The sequence below is a fragment of the Hordeum vulgare genome, chromosome 6H (assembly GCF_904849725.1).
Source record: "Hordeum vulgare subsp. vulgare chromosome 6H, MorexV3_pseudomolecules_assembly, whole genome shotgun sequence".
Lineage (NCBI taxonomy): Eukaryota > Viridiplantae > Streptophyta > Magnoliopsida > Poales > Poaceae > Hordeum > Hordeum vulgare.
In genome coordinates, this window is record NC_058523.1 from 36,638,814 (window position 1) to 36,644,196 (window position 5,383).

The 5,383-nt window shown below is 43.2% G+C and overlaps 2 non-coding genes across 2 annotated transcripts; both read left to right on the plus strand.

The window, feature by feature from the left end:
• The first annotated feature begins 1,927 nt into the window (after positions 1–1,927).
• LOC123406575 lies at positions 1,928–2,008 on the plus strand. The gene has a single exon (XR_006612247.1). It is a non-coding gene; the product is annotated as a small nucleolar RNA R12 (small nucleolar RNA).
• Positions 2,009–2,085: 77 nt separating this feature from the next.
• LOC123406502 lies at positions 2,086–2,171 on the plus strand. Its single transcript, XR_006612192.1, has one exon. It is a non-coding gene; the product is annotated as a small nucleolar RNA SNORD24 (small nucleolar RNA).
• The last annotated feature ends 3,212 nt before the right edge of the window (positions 2,172–5,383 follow it).

A 5,383-nucleotide genomic window follows, 5' to 3' on the forward strand; every position in this document is an offset into this window, starting at 1 on the left:
ATAGTGTGGTTTCCGGGTTTTAGTGGAGGAGTGTATGTGTGAGTTTATTTGATTTAGATGCAAAATTTGATCTGTATGTTGTTTATATACCTAATCATATAATGCACACAGATGAACCGACAATGGATGTACGGTGACCGACGCACCTCCGACTAAATTGACGTCCTTCATAATTTTCTCGAAGTGGCTGAGGCAAACAAGCAGAATGGTTTTATGTGTTGTCCATGTAATGTCTATGGGAATACGAAGGATTACTCATCCTAGAAAACCCTTCACTTGCACCTCCTTGAGAAGGGTTTCGTGCCACACTATAATGTTTGGACCAAGCATGGAGAAAGAGGGTTATGATGGAAGACAATGAAGAAGGATAGGATGATGATAACTATCCGGATCCTATGTTCCCTGAATACGGTGATACTGCAACGGGGGAAGCTGAAGATCAAGAGGCACGAGATGTGCCCACTGACGATGATCTTCGTCGGGTCATTGTTGAGGCACAGAGATAATGTGGAAGTGAAAGGGATAACTTGAAGTTCGATCGCATGTTAGAGGATCACAAAAAGGGTTGTACCCAAATTGCAAAGATGGCAACACAAAGCTCGGTACCACACTAGAATTGCTGCAATGGAAGGTAGAGAATGGTATATCTGACAAGGGATTTGAGAAGCTACTGAAAATAATGAAGAACAAGCTTCCAAAGGATAATGAATTGCCTAATAGTACGTACGAAGCAAAGAAGGTTCTTTGCCCTCTAGGATTACATGTGCATAAGATATATGCATGCCCTAATGACTACTTCCTCTACCGCGGTGAGGAGTGCGAGAATTTGAATGGATGCCCGGTATAAGGTGCATTGCAGTATAAGATCATACGAGATGACCATGGTGATGTTGAGGGCTAGCGCCTAAGGAAGAGCATTCCTGCCAAGGTGATGTGATATGCTCCTATAGTACCATGGTTGAAATGTCTGTTTAGAAACAAAGAGCATGCCAAGTTGTTACAATGGCACGGAGAAGGTCGTAAGAAAGACGGGGTGTCACTACAAGAAATATGCTCATACATGACATTTTTTAAGACGTCGTTGATGAATTCATCATAAATCTATGATGATTTCATCCGAGATTGTCGTAAACCGTTTGAGGGGATCAAATCTACATATAAATTACGACGATGTGAGTCAAAAACGTCGTAACCACATAAGATGAGATCGTCATAACTTTGATGATGATTATAAAAATGTCGTAACACTCAGAACCCTTCCCACGGATCGATGACATGGCGTCCATCCATCCATCCATCCATATCTCCATCCCGCATCCATCTATCTACAAGGAAAAAACTGAAAAAGAGATAACCCCACCCACGACCCAAAACCCTAGCTCACATCCCCCATCCCGTTCTTCCTCCGTCGTCCCCATCTCCTCGCAGCCGCCGCCGCCTCCTCCCCATCCCCTCATCCTCCCAATCCCCACCTCCTCCCCATACCCTACGAAGAGACGGGGGCGGTGACTGGAATGCGGCGATGGGGGCGGCGCGGCGGGGCCTGCTGCTCGACTAGTGGCGCGGGATCCAGGAGAACCAGGAGGTGTACGACGACCACGGCGACCCGTCCGCGGCCAAGCATCACCGCCGCCACCTCAACCAGGCCAAGGAGAAGTGGTACGGCCCTCGATTGCCCAGAGGGTTCTCCGTCGCAGTGCACGTGCGTGCCGGCCTACTACCGGGCCATCAGGAGCGCCTGCCTCGCCGCCGCCACCGTCGTTCTCCGCGAGGTCCGCTCCCCTCTCCTCTGCACCTCCTCCTCCTATTCTAATGTAGAGCCCTGGTTTCTCCGTGCTGCCCGTGCCGCTCGGATTCATCGACGCGCCCTCGCCGAGTGTTCCAGCGCGGGGGATTTTATTTTCTTTTTCTTTTTTTGGCTTAGATGGCGACGGTGAAGAAGAAAATCATTCGGATTCCCATTGATTTGTAAAAAAATGAGATCTCTAACCAGCTACTACTGACTCGTCATCCAATCTACCAAATGTTGGATTCAGTAGTTTATTTCTTAATTGTTTTAGTGGTGCTTGTCCATGTTTTTCATGGAGCCAGTGATGTTATCAAAATATTTACTACTCTTGATGGGGCAACGACCCCATTTGATGATCACAACCACCAAGATCTCTGAGGCCCTTCAAATCATCTTTTATTTATTTTTGATGATTCTCTGTGCCTCAACATGGAAAGTCCTCGGATGCACCAATTCTAAATGATGGCGACTCGGCTGCTTCGTGCTTCCCTGTGCAACGTTTGTAGCTCCCCTTGAACTGACCTACTTCTCCATGTATTGCTGTGAAAACAATATCACTGTTGCTTCAGATTCGGTTCAGGAAACACGAGAATGCATATGATTTCAGTAACATGGTAGAGTTTTTTTACAGCTTTGCTCTGACAACAAACCCAACATCATTTCAGTACCATGTGTGGAGAATATATAAAAAAGGCAAAGAAAAGCTAAATCCGAAACTTAGGTTTCATACAGGTAGTATAGTTTCAGGCCAATTAAGATTTGAGACCTTGGTGTGCTTCTTTTACATATAAGTCTGATGAAACAGAAGCAATATTCCAGATTAACTACTGTATTCCAGATTATGCTGTGTATAATCTGGAATAGTTTCAGGCCAACATAAGTTTTACATGCTGTGTATCAGAACATGTTTGTGGACTTTAACTACTGTATTCCAGATTATGCTACCAACCAAAATCAAATAATTAATTCAAATACTCTAGTGTTAGTTGCGATTACAGTGCAACAAAACAAACAACATCAACAACATGAATCTTGATGCAGTTTAGATGGTTTAGCATGTGCAGATAGCCAAATACATGCAGGCTGTGGCGCCCATCAGAAAATAATGATGATAGTGCTACTGTGACTTTTTGTGTTTCTGTGTGGATTCTTGGTGTGGTTGTGGCTTCTTTTCTTGCTTGTTGAGCTCTCTGTTCCTGCTTACCTACTTGTGGTTGGCGCCTTGGCTAGTGCAGCAGCACAGCACCATACCAACTGGAAAAACAGCTTCCTGGTTTAGCTGATTCTCGGCAAGTTCGGTCTCTGAATTGCTAAGTGGTAGTATAGTGACTAATATTTTTGCCTGCTCTTAGTTTCTCTCAAGTCAAGTCTAGTCCAGTTAGGATTTTTTTTACTCTTGATAGGTACTACGGATTTGGACTGGTGTTTTCCTGAAATTATATGCTGGTTTCATCAGCTGAGTGGAAATGCTTCTGTTTCTTTTTGTATGCAGGTGGTACCTCAGAAAGAAGACTCAGGGATTATGTGTTGAGGAAGTACGGTGATCTGAACTTTGTTCTCCCAGGTAGATGCATGCTTTCAATTCTGTTGGATCCATTCCATCCTTTTGATTTACTTCACTTGCAGTAGAATTCTTCCACTTTTCTCTTGTAATTTTCTGAATGAATTTGCAGTTATTCTTGCCTAGTCCACTCATATCACACTTTTGCCTAATTCAGTATAGTTGCACTTGCGCGCCGTGCCTAATTATGCTATTTGCTACTGTGATTTGAATTTAGGAGCAAGATGAAATCGTTTTCTGACAATAGTAGGCAGGATTTACTGACAGTTTCCAATCCTCTATTTCTTCAGTTCGACACACTCAAGACATAACTTGAACCTTCCCAAGCGTCGATAGTGGTACCCTTCCGATGATAGACTGCATTTGCATCTGAAGAGGATCGGATGGCCACGTTCTTCTCCACTTCAAATGATCAGAGGGGCCTTGCCGCATCAACCTAAAAATTTCTTTCTCTAATTTCTGAAGCATAGCATCAACCTAAAAATGCAGCAAAACAGAATGTAAACATTAGCCCTTTAGTTAACATGATTAGAGCTCCGAAACACATGGGTTTTGTTTTGGCATGCTTGTTTACTTTTTCTTGTTATCTTTAGTTATCTACTACTCAATTATGCACATCAACACAAGAGGTTGTTTCAAAGCTAGGTCAGAACTTAGAACAGTTCCTGTCATAATTCAAATGATACCTCTGTGCCATTCGGTACGAGGCCAGAAAGTGCACAAAAGAAAGTTGAAGGTAGCGATCACTAGTATATCAGAAGTAAATTTTATCTCTTCTCCAACAAAGCACAAAATAATCCAACCACATTTGCTTCTCTAGTAGTTCGCCGGAGATGCTTTTGTGGGGCAAAGGGCGTGACATGTGTGGGGTTGTAGTCACCTATTCATATGCTTGTAAATAAATTTTCTCAGTATAAATTCACATTTTCCTTCTGCTGCTGGTGTCCTACTTCTCTCAGTCTGTTTTCCCACGATTTTCCTGCTGCTGGTGGTGTCCTACTTCAGATTTTCCTGCTGCTGCTGGTGTCCTACTTCTCTCAAATTTTCTTAGTATCATTCATATAGGATCACAGCCTACTGCTCCTACTTCTCTCAGTCACATTTGTTTTTTGTACAATGAGGCTAAGTGCAGCAGGAAAACATCATTTTTTCAGATAATTATTGCTTCAGTATATTTACTTGGACCGCTTAATTATATTTTGTTGGGAAAAACACCGCACACATGTTTCTTTTGAAAGACACAAACATGTCTTCATTGTTGACCTTCTAAATAGCACACCACCAATTTCTAGTTGTTGATTTGGCTAGCTGTGAGTGAGATTTATCATATATATCCTCTAGGTTCAGTTTTGAGTAGAAATTAAATGCTCATGCTTGTTAGTACAACAGTGCAAGTTTGATTAATTAACTATTTGAGAGATGCATGCTAGGGGCATATATGATTCTACACTTCTAAAACTTTTTAGTCCCTTACATACTTTTGGCTAGCTCATGTCACACTGCAAGCAATTCAATAATGTGATATCTGAAACTACTTTACCATCTCTTACATGCAAGGTGCATGGAGGTAGGCTCAGCTTCGGCGTCTTCCATTGGACTGCCCCGCTGCTGCCGGCGACGCTGTTTGGCATCGGCACGGTGCGCTCTTCTCCCTCCTCTGCTCCGTGCCTCCTGTCCCCGGTTGCTCTGATGATCCTCGTGGCCTTCGAACCACGGTCATGGTGTGGGTCTATGGCCATCGTTCCATGGCTGTCTGGTTAGGCTGCTAGAGTCCTTTCATAATCATCATGTCACTGTTTGTTTTTAAAGTTTGCTCGTTTCTATGCTTACCAGGCTAGCTAACACTAGCCTACGTGATGCAAACTTGCTGAATATATGTATGGGTAGTTCCTGGTGGTCACTTATTATCCAAGGGAGTAGTTTTGGTACTTAGCAAATGGTGTTTCAGCTAGCTTGCACCTCATCTAGCTACTCACTATTATTGTTACACCTGAGATGATATTTTGTTCTTCGAAAGACGTTTTACAATTTAG